The sequence below is a fragment of the Oncorhynchus tshawytscha genome, linkage group LG03 (genome assembly GCF_018296145.1).
Source record: "Oncorhynchus tshawytscha isolate Ot180627B linkage group LG03, Otsh_v2.0, whole genome shotgun sequence".
Taxonomy (NCBI): domain Eukaryota; kingdom Metazoa; phylum Chordata; class Actinopteri; order Salmoniformes; family Salmonidae; genus Oncorhynchus; species Oncorhynchus tshawytscha.
Genome location: NC_056431.1, coordinates 43,341,247 through 43,358,776, shown reverse-complemented (window position 1 = coordinate 43,358,776; position 17,530 = coordinate 43,341,247).

Sequence of the window (17,530 nt, the reverse complement as noted above, 5' to 3'; positions counted from 1 at the left end):
AGGAGAGAGACAAATATATTCTGACTTGTTATTAATACAGCGCTGCACTGAGGCAGTTTAAGGAAGGTGTTCACTTCAAAATGCTTGTCTGTTACTTCTTGCTTTAAATCTTTGTCTCAGACAGAGACATTACAGGCTCTTTGTTATGCTCCTGCACATGACAAGCGACCTTGGCAAGCACCTGTTTAATGACACTGCAGTGAGCTGAGGACACATCCCTGCATGCTATTTATGAGAGCAAATGCTCCAGAATGAGCCCCTGGTGATTTGCATCTTGGGCTATTCTCCATGGAAACAAATCATGTGGTTAAAGAGCCCCCTTGGTATCAAACTGATTAAATGACTACAGTGTAAGTCAACAGTATAGTATGTGTGCGTCTCAAAGGGCACCATATTCTCTATATAGCACACTGATTTTAAACAGGGCCCATAGGACTCTGGTCAAAAGTAGTGCACTATATAGGGTGCCTCTGGTTAAAAGTAGTGCACGAAACAGGGAGTCATGTATTATCCTCAGCATTAAACTTGCATGGACAAATGTCCCTTTAAAGCTAAAACAGGACAAAATCATGTTAATAGTAGAATAGAGGTAGTGATGGTGTGAGCTCTCTGTCTCCATGGCCCAGGGCAGCTCTGGCTTTGGCAATGCTCTGTCCGCCTGCTCTCTATGACAGAGTGATATGCTGGTGAAGGGAACATAGCTCCCTGGAGTGAAAATGGTAGCATCTATGGGGAAAATAATGAACTGCTGTCATGGTGCTATTACTGAGTCAACTGAAATCTCACACTCATATACTGTATAACATCCTCATATTTTTCAGCCATTCAAAGATTTCAGACAGTATGGTGGTACTAGACTGTGGTGTCTGTTTGCGTCTATACATTAGAAAAGGTGGTTGGTACTGAAGTGTACAGTGGCTTGCGAAAGTATTCACCCCCTTGGCATTTTTCCTATTTTGTTGCCTTAGAACCTGGAATTAAAATAGTTTTTGGGGGGTTTGTATCATTTGATTTACACAACATGAAAACCACTTTGAAGATGCAAAATCTTTTTTTCTTGTGAAACAAACAAAAAATAAGACAAAAAAACAGAAAACTTGAGCGTGCATAACTATTCACCCCCCACAAAGTCAATACTTTTGTAGAGCCACCTTTTGCAGCAATTACAGCTGCAAGTCTCTTGGGGTATGTCTCTATAAGCTTGGCACATCTAGCCATTGGGATTTTTGCCCATTCTTCAATGCAAAATTGCTCCAGCTCCTTCAAGTTGGATGGGTTCCGCTGGTGTACAGCAATCTTTAAGTCATATGACAGATTTTCAATTGGATTGAGGTCTAGGCTTTGACTAGGCCATTCCAAGACATTTAAATGTTTCCCCTTACCACTCGAGTGTACCTCGGGTGAACCTCCGTCCCATTCTCACATCTCTGGAAAACAGAAACAGGTTTCCCTCAAGAATTTCTCAGTATGTAGTGCCATCCTTCAATTCTGCTCCGTTTCCCAGTCCCTGCCGATTAAAAACATCCCCACAGCATGATGCTGCCACCACCATGCTTCACTGTGGGGATGTTGTTCTTGGGGTGATGAGAGGTGTTGGGTTTGCGACAGACATAGTGTTTTCCTTGATGGCCAAAAGCTCAATTTTAGTCTCATGTGACCAGAGTACCTTCTTCCAAATGTTTGTGGAGTCTCCCACATGCCTTTCGGAGAACACCAAACGTGTTTGGTTATTTGTTTCTTTAAGCAACAGATTTTTTCTGGCCACTCTTCCGTAAAGCCTAGCTCTGTGGAGTGTACGGCTTAAAGTGGTCCTATGGACTACTAATTCCAATCTCCGCTGTGGAGCTTTGCCGCTCCTTCAGGGTTATCTTTTGTCTCTTTGTTGCCTCTCTGATGAATGCCCTCCTTGCCTGGTCCGTGAGTTTTGGTGGGCGGCCCTCTCTTGGCAGGTTTGTTATGGTGCCATAATCTTTCAATTTTTTAATAATGGATTTAATAGTGCTCCGTGGGATGTTCAAAGTTTCAGATATTTTTTTATAACCCAACCCTGATCTGTACTCCACATCTTTGTCCCTGACCTGTTTGGAGAGCTCCTTGGTCTTCATGGTGCTGCTTGCTTGGTGGTGCCCCTTGCTTAGTGGTGTTGCAGAATCTGGGGCCTTTCAGAACAGCTGTATATATACTGAGATCATGTTACACTTAGATTGCACACAGGTGGACGTTATTTAACTAATTATGTGACTTCTGCAGGTAATTATTTGCACCATATCTTATATAGGGGTATCATAGCAATGGGGATGATAACATATGCATGTACCACTTTAACGTTAAAAAAAAAGTTATATACATGAAATCCAAATAAAAACAAAAACAACTTTTGTTTTACTTAATGATCACTTATTTTAGAAATAGCATCAAAATGATGCTAAACTTCTGCGCCTTGTAAAAATAAAACAGATTCATATCAGTAGATAGAGTTTGTTCTCATATAGTGTCCTGTTCATGCTGAACTCTTCAATATCCTACAGTACCTGTCCCCCATGTCTGTTTAAAAGACTAATTGTTTTTAATCTGCTAGAATCTCAGACAGTTTATATTGTTCCTTTTTGGCAGTGATTACCATCAGAAACCGCTCTCAATCTTTCTATTCTATACCTGCCTTATCCTCACTCTCCCTTCATCAGACAGTGATTACTGTAATTCCATTCTCCCCCTAAATCCTTCCCTTATTCTCTCCTTTCTGTAACGGTTGTCGTTAGTGGATGAAGGAGTAGACCAAAACGCAGCGTGGTAAGTGTTCATGTTGTAAATTTAATCAAAACTGAACACTAAACAAAATAACAACGAGAACGAAACAGTTCTGTTATGTGATACACACAAAACAGAAAACAACTACCCACAACTCAAGGGCGAAACCAGGCTGCCTAAGTATGGTTCTCAATCAGAGACAACGATTGACAGCTGCCTCTGATTGGGAACCATACCAGGCCAAACACATAGAAATACAAACATAGAACAAAACATAGAATACCCACCCACATCACACCCTGACCAAACTAAAAATAGAAATAGTCTGCTCTCCCTCTGGCCCCATTTTCCTATTTTCTAGATGTCTTTTGTCATGATCATCTTGACATTGAGAACTCTAGCAGTATCAAAGCATCAATCTAAGACGCTCTCAGTGTGTTGTACAGTTGAAGTCGGAAGTTTACATACACCTTAGCCAAATACATTTAAACTCAGTATTTCACAATTCCTGACATTTAATCCTAGTAAAGATTCTCTGTTTTAGGTCAGTCAGTTCTATTGTCTTTTGTTCTACTGTATTATTGACTGTATGTTTTGTTTATTCCATGTGTAACTCTGTTGTTGTATGTGTCGGATTGCTACACTTTATCTTGGCCAGTTCGCAGTTGCAAATGAGAACTTGTTCTCAACTAGCCTACCTGGTTAAATAAAGGTTAAAAAAAAAAACATTCACAGTGATTCCCTTTGGTTCACCACTTTATTTTAACCACTTTATCACCACTTTATTTTAACAATGTGAAATGTCAGAATAATAGAGAGAATGATTTATTTCAGCTTTTATTTATTTTATTACATTCCCAGTGGGTCAGAAGTTTACATACACTCAATTATTATTTAGTAGCATTGCCTTTAAATTGTTTAACTTGGGTCAAACATTTCAGGTAGCCTTCCACAAGCTTCCCACAATAAGTTGGGGGAATTTTGGCCCATTCCTCCTGACAGAGCTGGTGTAACTGAGTCAGGTTTGTAGGCCTCCTTGCTCTCACACGCTTTTTCAGTTCTGACCACAAATTTTCTATAGTATTGAGGTCAGGGCTTTGTGATGGCCACTCCAATACCTTGACTTTGTTGTCCTTAAGCCATTTTGCCTCAACTTTGGAAGTATGCTTGGGGTCATTATCCATTTGGAAGACCCATTTGTGACCAAACTTCAACTTCCTAACTGATGTCTTGAGATGTTGCTTCAATATATTCGCATAATCTTCCTTCCTCCTGATGCCATCTATTTTTTTAAGTGCACCAGTTCCTCCTGCAGCAAAGCACCCCCACAACATGATGCTGCCACCCCCTGCTTCACAGTTGGGATGGTGTTCTTCGTCTTGCAAGCATCCCCCCTTTTCCTCAAAACATAAGAATGGTCATTATGGCCAAACAGTTCTATTTTTGTTTCATCAGACCAGAGGACATTTCTCCAAAAAGTACGATCTTTGTCGCCATGCGCAGTTGCAAACCGTAGTTCATATAGTGGTTTTGGAGTAGTGGCTTCTTCCTTGCTGAGTGGCCTTTCAGGTTATGTCGATATAGGACTCGTTTTACTGTGGATATAGATACTTTTGTACATGTTTCCTCCAGCATCTTCACAAGGTCCTTTGCTGTTGTTCTGGGATTGATTTGCACCAAAGCATGTTTATCTCTAGGAGAAAGAACGCGTCTCCCACCTGAACGGTATGACGGCTACGTGGTCGCATGGTGTTTATACTTGCGCACTGTTGTTTGTACAAATGAACGTGGTACCTTCAGGCATTTGGAAATTACTCCCAAGGATGAACCAGACTTGTGGAGGTCTTGGCTGATTTCATTTGATTTTCCCATGATGTCAAGCAAAGAGGCACTGCGTTTGAAGGGAGGCCTTGAAATACATCCACAGGTACACCTCCAATTGACTCAAATGATGTCAATTAGCCTATCAGAGGCTTCCAAAGCCATGACATAATTTCTGGAATTTTCCAAGCTGTTTAAAGGCACAGTCAACTTAATGTATGTAAACTTCTGACCCACTGGAATTGTGATACAGTGAATTATAGGTGAAATCATGTCTGTAAACAATTGTTGGAAAAATGACTTGTGTCATGCACAAAGTAGATGTCCTAACCGACTTGCCCAAACTATAGATTGTTAACAAAACATTTGTGGAGTGGTTGAAAAACGAGTTTTAATGACTCCAACCTAAGTGTATGTAAATGTCCGACTTCAACTGTAAATGTCTTATTTCTCTGTGGAGGCACACTATATTCCAGTCACTGAGTTATTCAGCCTGTTTGCATTCCATATACAGTATGTCCTCTATTGAATGAACTGACCTAAGAATGTATTTGAGACGAAAGGTTATTATTGCTCTCTGTTGTAACTTTCCACTCAAAACCCCACAAGTCAACCTGGAAAGCCCATTCTTTCTTGTATAAAACTATGAAATAAATGTATGAAATAAGAACAATCCGAAATTCCTTTTTGATACTGTCGCAAAGCTAACTAAAAAGCAGCATTCCCCAAGAGAGGATGACTTTCACTTTAGCAGTGATAAATTCATGAACTTCTTTGAGGAAAAGATTATGATTATTAGAAAGCAAATTATGGACTCCTCTTTAAATCTGCGTATTCCTTCAAAGCTCAGTTGTCCTGAGTCTGCACAACTCTCCCAGGACCTAGGATCAAGAGAGATGCTCAAGTGTTTTAGTACTATATCTCTTGACACAATGATGAAAATAATCATGGCCTCTAAACCTTCAAGCTGCATACTGGACACTATTCCAACTAAACTACTGAAAGAGCTGCTTCCTGTGCTTGGCCCTCCTATGTTGAACATAATAAACGGCTCTCTATCCACCGGATGTGTACCAAACTCACGAAAAGTGGCAGTAATAAAGCCTCTCTTGAAAAAGCCAAACCTTGACCCAGAAAATATAAAAAACTATCGGCCTATATCGAATCTTCCATTACTCTCAAAAATTTTAGAAAACGCTGTTGCGCAGCAACTTACTGCCTTCCTGAAGACAAACAATGTATACGAAATGCTTCAGTCTGGTTTTAGACCCCATCATAGCACTGAGACGGCACTTGTGAAGGTGGTAAATGACATTTTAATGGCATCGGACCGAGGCTCTGCATCTGTCCTCGTGCTCCTAGACCTTAGTGCTGCTTTTGATACCATCGATCACCACATTCTTTTGGAGAGATTGGAAACCCAAATTGGTCTACACGGACAAGTTCTGGCCTGGTTTAGATCTTATCTGTCGGAAAGATATCAGTTTGTCTCTGTGAATGGTTTGTCCTCTGACAAATCAACTGTAAATTTCGGTGTTCCTCAAGGTTCCGTTTTGGGACCACTATTGTTTTCACTATATATTCTACCTCTTGGGGATGTTATTCGAAAACATAATGTTAACTTTCACTGCTATGCGGATGACACACAGCTGTCCATTTCAATGAAACATGGTGAAGCCCCAAAATTTCCCTTGCTAGAAGCATGTGTTTCAGACATAAGGAAGTGGATGGCTGCAAACTTTCTACTTTTAAACTCGGACAAAACAGAGATGCTTGTTCTAGGTCCCAAGAAACAAAGAGATCTTCTGTTGAATCTGACAATTAATCTTAATGGTTGTACAGTCGTCTCAAATAAAACTGTGAAGGACCTCGGCGTTACTCTGGACCATGATCTCTCTTTTGAAGAACATATCAAGACCATTTCAAGGACAGCTTTTTTCCATCTACGTAACATTGCAAAAATCAGAAACTTTCTGTCCAAAAATGATGCAGAAAAATTAATCCATGCTTTTGTCACTTCTAGGTTAGACTACTGCAATGCTCTACTTTCCGGCTACCCGGATAAAGCACTAAATAAACTTCAGTTGGTGCTAAATACGGCTGCTAGAATCCTGACTACACTGGCTTCTTGTCAAATCAAGGGCTGATTTCAAGGTTTTACTGCTAACCTACAAAGCATTACATGGGCTTGCTCCTACCTATCTCTCTGATTTGGTCCTGCCGTACATACCTACACGTACGCTACGGTCACAAGACGCAGGCCTCCTAATTGTCCCTAGAATTTCTAAGCAAACAGCTGGAGGCAGGGCTTTCTCCTATAGAGCTCCATTTTTATGGAACGGTCTGCCTACCCATGTCAGAGACGCAAACTCGGTCTCAACCTTTAAGTCCTTACTGAAGACTTATCTCTTCAGTGGGTCATATGATTGAGTGTAGTCTGGCCCAGGAGTGGGAAGGTGAACGGAAAGGCTCTGGAGCAACGAACCGCCCTTGCTGTCTCTGCCTGGCCGGTTCCCCTCTTCCCACTGGGATTCTCTGCCTCTAACCCTATTACAGGGGCTGAGTCACTGGCTTACTGGGGCTCTCTCATGCCGTCCCTGGAAGGGGTGCGTCACCTGAGTGGGTTGATTCACTGTTGTGGTCATCCTGTCTGGGTTGACGCCCCCCCTTGGGTTGTGCCATGGCGGAGATCTTTGTGGGCTATACTCAGCCTTGTCTCAGGATGGTAAGTTGGTGGTTGAAGATATCCCTCTAGTGGTGTGGGGGCTGTGCTTTGGCAAAGTGGGTGGGGTTATATCCTTCCTGTTTGGCCCTGTCTGGGGGTGTCCTCGGATGGGGCCACAGTGTCTCCTGACCCCTCCTGTCTCAGCCTCCAGTATTTATGCTGCAGTAGTTAATGTGTCGGGGGCTAGGGTCAGTTTGTTATATCTGGAGTACCTCTCCTGTCCTATTCGGTGTCCTGTGTGAATCTAAGTGTGCGTTCTCTAATTCTCTCTTTCTCTCTCTCTCTCTCGGAGGACCTGAGCCCTAGGACCATGCCCCAGGACTACCTGACATGATGACTCCTTGCTGTCCCCAGTCCACCTGACCGTGCTGCTGCTCCAGTTTCAACTGTTCTGCCTTATTATTATACGACCATGCTGGTCATTTATGAACATTTGAACATCTTGGCCATGTTCTGTTATAATCTCCACCCGGCACAGCCAGAAGAGGACTGGCCACCCCACATAGCCTGGTTCCTCTCTAGGTTTCTTCCTAGGTTTTGGCCTTTCTAGGGAGTTTTTCCTAGCCACCGTGCTTCTACACCTGCATTGCTTGCTGTTTGGGGTTTTAGGCTGGGTTTCTGTACAGCACTTTGAGATATCTGCTGATGTATGAAGGGCTATATAAATAAATTTGATTTGATTTTGATTTGATTTGAAACATAGGACAAGTACACCTCATCTCTCGTTAACTTGAAAAGTTAACACTAAAGAGGGGCTTTCTTTCAGCGGTGGAGTACAAATACATCACAGTAGCACAAGGTCTGCCAGCAATGCCACCACACACACAGATACAGACACTGATTAGTGAAAAATACCATGCGGTTTGTCACTTTCCAATCCATTTCTTTCCTGACTTCAGCACAAATTTTATTTGGGAGGACTTTATTATGTGACATCACATTCAGCTGGCAAAACATAAAGTCCTCTAGTGGCTATTTAGACTGAACCATTTCTAAGCTCATGTCTCATGAATTCTCAGCTACATTATGCCCCAGTGCATTCAAATCTTACATTACATTTGTCCCTGATTCTGCAGTCAGTCACAGAAAATGTGCCCTATTTTTTCTACAATGTGCAGTGCTAGACCTAATTCAATGAGAATAATATCCAATGCATCTAAGCCTTAACTGTACAGAGTAGCATTAGTAGTCCAGCCATGAAAGAGTTCATTGCCAGCAGATGTAGCGAGCCTGAGTGACTACAACCAAAACTACAGCCAAATTCCAAGCAACATGCAGGTGACTCAACAGCCAAATTACATTGTGTTAATAATATTTCTCATTATAGTGTTTTTTGAATACAAACATAATTGCTGCAATTGAAGGCATCTAAAAATGTCCAAAATCAAATCCAACTTGATTGAGAGACAGGGGCTTTTAGTTGCCATGGAAGCGGGCTGAAGTCAACAGCAAAAAGTGGGGTGAGCTAGGGAGCATGAAGCTGAGAGAGAAAAACAGAGATGGAGAGAGCGAGAGAAACAGAGAGAGAGAGAGTACACAGCAGCAGTCAGGAAGTATGGTCTGAACAGCTCTTACAGACTCACTTTAACAGTCCTACAGTATAATTATGTGTTCCAGTGCCACTGAATTTCACTAAGCAATGCCTACAGGTGACACATTGCAATTTTAAGTTGATTAAATAAAATGGCAATAAAAGGTTACTCTTTTAAATTCATAGCTAAGTGATTGACTCGTCTAAGTGTTTGGAGACTGGAACAAAGAACAGAATGTGCCTTAATTCTTAAATGTGTAAACCGTTGGAATTAGAATTGTTTTAAGTTGGTTAATACTATGGATCATTTAGCTATTTGATTTAGAATTTTAGGATCCCTTTAGGTATAAAAAAAATATATAACATTTTGTTTTGGATAAAATTTTGATTTTGACTTTTACGACTATAGCCAAGAGAAACACATTGAATAACACATTCATAATGGCAAAAAATACAGTCAAAAAATAAATAATTTCGAAACAAGGTTTTGAAGTGTTTGTCCTATATCTATGAGATATTAAAAAGCTCAAAAAGCTCAGGAAATATTTTTACATGTTTTTTTTACACATATTTACCCTCTTTTTTGGTTAGGCACAAAACTATCTTAATACTGTACTTCATTTTCTAAAACCGGTGACACTTGTCGGGGTTGTAGAGCAAAACAGAGAACACCACCATGTTTGTGAGAATCTCCCCATTCCACAGTTGGGTAACATTAGTTTGTAGCCCAAACGGTTTGGACACTACAAACAGAAGTTGGCACATCGATGGTATTGACTTCAGACGAGTCCCCTGACACTTGTGGGGTCAAATCAAATCAAAGTTTATTTGTCACGTCCCCCCGAATACAACAGGTGTAGACCTTACAGTGAAATGCTTACTTACAGGCTCTATCCAATAGTGCAAAAAAGGTGTTAGGTGAACAATGGGTAAGTAAAGAAATAAAACAACAGTAAAAAGACAGGCTATTTACAGTAGCGAGGCTATAAAAGTAGCGATGCTACATACAGACACCGGTTAGTCAGGCTGATTGAGGTAGTATGTACATGTAGATATGGTTAAAGTGACTATGCATATATGATGAACAGAGAGTAGCAGTAGCGTAAAAGAGGGGTTGGCGGGTTGTGGGTGGCGGGACACAATGCAGATAGCCCGGTTAGCCAATGTCTGGGAGCACTGGTTGGTCGGCCCAATTGAGGTAGTATGTACATGAATGTATAGCTAACAAAGTGACTATGCATATATGATAAACAGAGAGTAGCAGTAGCATAAAAAGAGGGTTTGGAGGGGGGGGCACACAATGCAAATAGTCCAGGTAGCCATTTGATTACCTGTTCAGGAGTCTTATGGCTTGTGCGTAAAAACTGTTGAGAAGCCTTTTTGTCCTAGACTTGGCACTCCGGTACCGCTTGCCATGCGGTAGTAGAGAGAACAGTCTTTGACTGGGGTGGCTGGGGTCTTTGACAATTTGTAGAGGTCCTGGATGCCAGGCAGCTTAGCCCCAGTGATGTACTGGGCTGTATGCACTACCCTCTGTAGTGCCTTGCGGTCGGAGGCTGAGCATTTGCCGTACCAGGCAGTGATGCAACCAGCCAGGATGCTCTCGATGTTGCAGCTGTAGAACCTTTTGAGGATCTCAGGACCCATGCCAAATCTTTTTAGTTTCCTGAGGGGGAATAGGCTTTGTCGTGCCCTCTTCATGACTGTCTTGGTGTGTTTAGACCATTCTAGTTTTTTGTTGATGTGGACACCAAGGAACTTGAAGCGCTCAACCTGCTCCACTACAGCCCCGTCGATGAGAATGGGGGCGTGCTCGGTCCTCCTTTTCCTGTAGTCCACAATCATCTCCTTAGTCTTGGTTACGTTGAGGGATAGGTTATTATTCTGGCACCACACGGCCAGGTCTCTGACCTCCTCCCTATAGGCTGTCTCATCGTTGTCTGTGAACAGGCACTGTTGTGTCGTCTGCAAACTTAACGATGGGCAAAACGTGAGAGTCTCCCCTTTCCATAGAGTGGTCATAATAGTTTCCAGGTCACAACATTCGGACGCTACAGACGTTTTTGTGAGAAGACCGATTATCGGGATGTCTTGCGGTCTAACAAACACTGCTCTAGCTCTGCCACATTTCACCACAAATGTGGAAGTGCGACAACGGCGGATACTGTGGATTGAGACGCAGTCCAATGCAAAACAGATATCTCTAGCTTAAATTTACGGATTGTGATGGGAACTTTTTTATTATGTTACTTCGATTTAACAGTATTTTTGGAATTGACCATGGAAGAACTTACTGTACTGGGAAAACATAGCAAGACTCATGCCAATTCCTGTGGCAATAGTCGTTATAGTCGTTTTTCAACCAAACCTGGACCAGACAGATCTACTGGTGGATTGGAGTCTGTGTCATCTCATTCTAGATTTTTAACAGGGTTTTTTCATCATAGCATTTCAAGTCATCCAATAAAGCCTGGACAATTTGACCTCCATCACCATTAAAGGTATCAATACGACTGTGCAGGGAGTATAGTATATTGTATAGCAGATTCTCTGGCATTGTATATTTTCCTGTTTGTATGCATGTGTATGTTTTCTGCTGCTGTATGTAAGGTCTGTGTCGGTGTATAAGCCTCTGTTTAGATTGCTGTAGCGTGTTGCAGCCCCCTGGGCAGCCAGCCAGACCTTTGCAGGGCTATTGTTGGATGTCATGCAGAGAGCCAATCATAATGTCTGCTATATGACTGGACCAGGTTGCTGACTGTCTGTCAAGAGAGGACACTATAACAAAAAGACCACTGACCTTATCTCTCTCCTGTTTAGACTCAGACACACACATTGCTGCAGGTGCTTTAATCATATTGAACTGAACTTTGGTTTGAAATGCACATGGTAGGCTTCATCTCACAGCCTCGTATAAAAACTGAGGGAAAGCAACCCAACAAATCTTGGGGACTGTCGAGAAATGGTCAAATAATTATTCAAAGCAACAAAAAGAGACCCAATTTGTCATGATGGATTGTATGGCAAGGGGCAAACCTGTGTTAGAAGTGCAATACAAAGACAAACATTCATCACAAAGTGACATGCCTTTCTCCCTGGCTGAAAGTGGAGCGGTTTGAACACTGGTTTGTAAAAAAGGGCTGTTATACAGTCCTCTCCACACAACAAGAAATGACTTGATTTATAGCCCCATGCCGATCTATGGACACACCTTTCAAATGTTTTTCCAATAACCACGTCTAATAGGTGCCAGGTTCTATTAACAGATCCACACATTACAGGGAAAGGTTGCACCCATCCTACCTTTCTTTTCACAATCACTTTTTTTCAATGGACCTACAGAAACAATTTTTCCTTCACTTGAAAGACCAGTCCAAGTACTTAATCGATTGAACAAGACTGTCAATTATGTAAAGGACCTGTTTTCATGAGTGTTTTTTTCAGCTATTCCCCATTCTAATATTGTGTTTAATAATTCTCAGTGAGCCTGGTTGTTGCCTTACATTTTCAAAACATTATACATTCCCCCTGATGTTCAATGTGGTATGGTCTTTTTGGGGGTCAGCTTTAATATTGCAGATACATTGTGGCTTCCATCAATGTATAAATGTCCACATAATTTCCAATCCCACATATATTTTTTTCTAAATATACAGTACCAGTCAAATGTTTGGAGCCACCTACTCATTGAAAGGTTTTCTTCATTTTTAAAAACTATTTTCTACATTGTAGAATAATAGTGAAGACATCAACACTATGAAATAACACATGGAATCATGTAGGATCCCAAAAAGTGTTAAACAAATCAAAATATATTTTATATTTGAGATTCTTCAAAGTAGCCACACTCTTGGCATTCTCTCAACCAGCTTAATTTGGAATGCTTTTCCAACACTCTTGATGGAGTTCCATCATATGATGAGCAATTGTTGGCTGCTTTTCCTTCACTCTGCGGTCCAACTCCTTCCAAACCATCCTAATTGGGTTGAGGTCGGGTGATTTTGGAGGCCAGGTCATCTGATGCAGCGCTCCATCACTCTCCTTCTGGGTCAAATAGCCCTTACACAGCCTGGAGGTGTGTTGACGGGCCACCCCCAGGTGGAAGGGTAGGTAACAACACATCTTCCATGCTGATCCTCAACACGGGGGGGCCCTCAGCGGTGCGTGCTGAGTCCACTCCTGTAAACCCTGTTCACCCATGACAGCATGGCCAAGCACAACTCAAATACCATAATTAAGTTTACAGACGACACAACAGTGGTAGGCCTATAGGTGCAAGCATAACACCCTCTCCCTCAACATGATTCAAGACAAAGGAGATGATTGTGGGCTACAAGAAAAGGAGGACAGAGCACGCCCCAAAGCTCATCGATGAGGCTGTAGTGGAGCAGGTTGAGAGCTTCAAGTTCCTTGGTGTCCACATCACCAACGAACTATCATGATCCAAACACACCATGACAGTCGTGAAGAGGGCACGACAATGCCTATTTCCCCTCAGGAGACTGAAAATATTTGGCATGGGTGCTCAGATCCTCAAAAAGTTATACAGCTGTACCATCGAGAGCATCCTGACTGGTTACATCACCGCCTGGTATGGCAACTGCTCGGCATCTGACCGCAAGGCACTACAGAGGGTAGTGTGTACGCCCCAAAACAAATGATCTAATGATTTTGTCACCAGCAAACCACCCACACACAATCACACCTCCTCCTCCATGCCTCACAGTGGGAACTACACATGCAGAGATCATCCGTTCACCTACTCTGCGTCTCATAAAGACACGGCGGTTGGAACCGAAAATCTAACATATCGACCAAATCAGACCAAAGGACAGATTTCCACCGGTCTAATGTCCATTGTGTTGTGTTTCTTGGCTCAATCAAGTCTCTTATTTTTATTGGTGTCCTTTAGTAGTGGTTTCTTTGCAGCAATTTGACAATGATGGCCTGATTCACAAAGTCTCCTGAACAGTTGATGTTGAGATGTGTCTGCTACTTGAACTCTGTGAAGCATTTATTTGGGCTGCAATTTCTGAGGCTGGTAACTCTAATTAACTTATCCTCTGCAGCAGAGGTAACTCTGGGTCTTCCTTTCCTGTGGCGGTCCTCATGAGAGCCTGTTTCATCATAGAGCTTGATAGTTTTTGCGACTAGACTTTCAAAGTTCTTGAAATGTTCCGTATTGACTGACCTTCATGTCTTAAAGTAATGATGGACTGTTGTTTCTCTTCGCTTATTTGAGCTGTTCTTGCCATAATATGGACTTGGTCTTTTACCAAATAGGGCTATCTTCTGTGTACCACCCCTACCATGTCACAACACAACTGATTGGACTGAACGCATCAAGGAAAGAAATTCCACAAATGAACTTTTAACAAGGCACACTTGTTAATTGAAATGCTGGTTGAGAGAATGCCAAGAGTGTGCAAAGCTGTCATCAAGGAAAGGGTGGCTACTTTGAAGAATCTCAAATATAAAATACATTTTCATTTTGGTTACTACATGATTCCATATGTGGGGTGGCAGGGTAGCCTAGTGGTTAGAGCGTTGGACTAGTAACCGAAAGGTTGCAAGTTCAAATCCCCGAGCTGACAAGATACAAATCTGTCCTTCTGCCCCTGAACAGGCATTTAACCCACTGTTCCTAGGCCGTCATTGAAAATAAGAATTTGTTCTTAACTGACTTGCCTAGTAAAATAAAGGTAAAAATTAAATGTGTGCTTTAATAGTTTTGATGTCTTCAACTATTAATCAATTAGTATATATGACCGACCGCTTTGGGTTGGTGTTATGCAGCAAAATTGGAAATGGTGTTTTTACATGGATTAAAAGCAGAGACACAGAGCTACAAAATAGTATATCATACATTGCATTTGAGGAACAATGGGAAAGTAATTCTCTGAAAGTTGATAAACTTGTAAACTCACTTTTGAGAAAATGTCACTTGAATGTTTTGGTACACCTACTGGAGAGCTCTTCTTTGTCTACACCCATTCAGCATGGTTCACATCCTCTTAAGCCTTAGCCCCACCCATCTCTTTAAGGATTCACATAGCGAGGCTATGTGCTAAACTGTGAGTAGTGTAGTAAAGATTAAAACTAAAAGTGGTAAAAGTAGTAGCCTACAACAAGGAAAACATCCAGGTAAACAGAAAGTGTCCAGTTAAAAATATTTTATGAATATTAGATGATGCTTACCCAGACACACTTGCCTAAATTGATGTGTCACGTGAAACACACGCGATAACCCCCAGCCACATCTTGCTAAGTAGATGGGTGTCTACAGAAAGTGTAAACGGTACAGCGAAATAGTTACTTGCATAGTAGAAATATCGAAAATAGATAGTGTCAATATAAAGAAAACAATATACAGTATGTACAAGAACAATATCAATAAAGATTTCAGCGATGGATGAGGTAGTTATATGCATACAATCAGGGGTAAAAGTGGCTGAGCAGCAGGATAAAAAATAATAATAGTGGCAGCAACGTATGGCGTGTGAGTTAGGAGAGAGACATTTGAATAGAGGAACTGCAGATAGTGCTGATGACTGGGAACTCGCCCCCAGTGATGAACCGGTCCATCCGAACCACACATGAGCAAGGGAATCTATATTTGGAGAACTTGTTTCTGTCCTGCCCTTGACTTTGGTGCAGGGTTTAACCATAATACTTGCTGTAATATTTGTCCTGTCTTTTCTGGTGGATTAAACTGAAATTGCAACCAACTTTCTATGGCTTGTTTTAAAAATAGCTATATTTTGGATATGATTTCATTTTCAAAGAACCACAAGTGAGAGGTTGTAATCTGAATAAAGGGGAAAAGGACATTCTTGAACATGGGGTGAGGCAATGGTGCATGGTCTTTCTCAAGGTTAGATTCCTACTTATTTTCTTCAGAATTTCTAATATACATTTTGTTGATAAGACTACTGGCATGGCTCTGGGTTTTCTCACGATATCACATAATTGAACGATTACTGGTATGAAATGCTGATGGCAAGACAGCCTGGCAGAGAAGAGATGTGTGAAAAATAATATGGAAGTTGACAGGATGCAGTGCAGAATGGTGTGGTGTGTTTTAACTTAGATTTAAAGTCCCCCGTTTAGGTGACCTGCGTGGTTCTGGTACTGGTTCAGACTGACATTTTTACTTATAAATCGATCTGTGGACACCATAGATTGAAATGGCTTGCATTGAGCGATAGCCTTGGTTCCCACAGACACAGCAGTAGATTTTCTGAGCCTGTGTGACATAGAATGTGAAATGGGAGCATGCATTTGGCATGTTGACTGCAGAAATGTCCATTAGAGATGCTGCCAGAGAATTGAATGTTCATTTTTCTACCATGAGCCGCCTCCAAATTCGTATTAGAGAATGTGGCAGTACGTCCAACCAGGCTCTCAACCACAGAACATGTGTAACCACAACAGCCCAGAATCTCCACAGCCAGCTTTTTACCTGCGGAATCGTCTCAGCCCAGCCACCCGGACAGCTGATGAAACTGTGGGTTTGCACAACCAAAGAATTTCTGCACAAACTTTCAGAAACCATCTCAGGGAAGCTCATCTGCATACTCGTCGTCCTCACCAGGGTCTTGACCTGACTGCAGTTGGCGTCGTAACTGACTTCAGTGGACAAATGCTCACTTTCGATGGCCACTGGCACGCTCTTCACGGATGAATACCAATTTCAACTGTACCCTGGCAGATGGCTGACAGAGTGTATGGCGTGGTATGGTCGAGATGTTTGCTGATGTCAACATTGTGAACAGAGTGCCCCGTTATGGTATGGGCAGGCATAAGCTACGGGCAACGAACACAATAGCATTTTATCAATGGCAATTTGAATGCACAGAGATACCATGACGAGATCCTGAGGCCCATTGTCGAGCCATTCATTCACCGTCATCACCTCATGTTCTCAGGTTTCAGCATGGCGCCAGGTCACAAGAATCTGTACACAATTCCTGGAAGCTGAAAATGTCCAAGATCTTCCATTGCCTACATACTCACCAGACATGTCATCCATTGAGTAAGTTTAGGGTGCTCTTGATCAACGTGTACGACAGCGTGTTTCAGTTCCCGACAATATCCAGCAAGTTCGCACAGCCATTGAAGATGAGTGGGACAACATTCCTGCAGGGAGTCAACACTCATCTCAAGTGAACAATTTCCAACAGATGAGAACTGTTTTCTACGAGAGGACTGCACATCCTTCATCTCAACGTTAGAAGCCTTCTTCCCAAGAAATTTGCCTACTCTCCACTAACTGTAAGGTGGCAGTGCTTTGCTTTACTAAGATTAAAGTGGAAAATGATGCAGTAATTTAGAAGAGACCACAATCGCAAAGGCGGGGAAGTTTGTATTTATGTAAGATCAGATATTGGGTTCAACTGTAGATCAAATTTAAGCCATGACGAGATTGAAGCTGTGTGGTTGGACATTCTATTACCAAAATGCAAACCCATTATAGTCGGAAACTGTTACAGACCACCAGACCAGTACAAGTGTTATGAATTGTTGGAGGAGACTTGCTCCAACTGTAAAGATTTTGGTAAATCATTCTCAAAAAGGATAATGCTACTTTTAAAGCTCTTAAGAATTTCTGCAATCTGTTTTCCTTACACCTGCTGATTGAGCCCACCAGGGTCTGTCCTTCTACCCAAACCATCATTGACCTTGTGTTGGTATCAGATAGATCA